Genomic DNA, 745 nt, shown 5'->3' with positions numbered 1-745 from the left:
TTTTTTTTTTTTTTTTTTTGCTCTCTAATTTTTTTTTTTTTTGTTTGTCTTTCTTTAGCAGTCTTAGTTAATGTTAATATACACACTGCTACTACTACTGCTGCTGCTGCTCTTTCCCCACCAACCTTTCTCTAAAGATTTTCCTAAAGATTTTGATTTTTCTGTCTTCTCTATGAGAAAAAGGCATACAGGCAGGCTCGATTTACTAGCTGTCAATACGTGAGTTCTACACATCTGGACAACTCCAGCATTTTCCCACAGCTGATAAGACCAGACAAAGATAATGCACACAGAGAGAGTGCTGGGACTGATAACCCACAAAACACATCTAGCCCTGCAGCCATTGCAAAACAACATCGAATCATTAACGACCCCAAACACTAGCTTTTAGCAATTTCACTACTTTTTCCTCTTCAATATTTCTTTCTTATCTCTCTCTCTATATATATATATATATATCTATATATACATATCTATCTATATATACATATCTATCTATATATATACACATTTCTATATATATATTTCTAATTGAAATCCAACATAGAGGGAAGGATTGCTTCCAAACTTTACTTTACAAGCCGTAACAATAATAATGATAATGATGATAATGATATTAATACTAATAATAAATGAAAACTGCAACCAATTCTAAACAGTTTGGTTATTGATTCCTAAATATGAAACATAATGCGTGGTGTGATAACGAGAGCAGAATTATGATAGGTGCTTAGTTTTTCCATAA

At 31.9% G+C, this 745-nt stretch overlaps 1 protein-coding gene across 4 annotated transcripts in view; it reads right to left on the bottom strand.

The window, feature by feature from the left end:
- The window catches only part of LOC106876047 (recombining binding protein suppressor of hairless), a 137,888-nt gene that overhangs the window by 57,518 nt on the left and 79,625 nt on the right, over positions 1 to 745 (bottom strand). The gene's annotated exons all lie outside the window — the stretch shown is intronic.

The sequence above is a fragment of the Octopus bimaculoides genome, chromosome 25 (assembly GCF_001194135.2).
Source record: "Octopus bimaculoides isolate UCB-OBI-ISO-001 chromosome 25, ASM119413v2, whole genome shotgun sequence".
In the NCBI taxonomy this organism is placed as follows: Eukaryota; Metazoa; Mollusca; class Cephalopoda; order Octopoda; family Octopodidae; genus Octopus; species Octopus bimaculoides.
The sequence above is the reverse complement of the archived record's forward strand: the minus strand, read 5'-3'. Positions and strand labels throughout refer to the sequence as shown.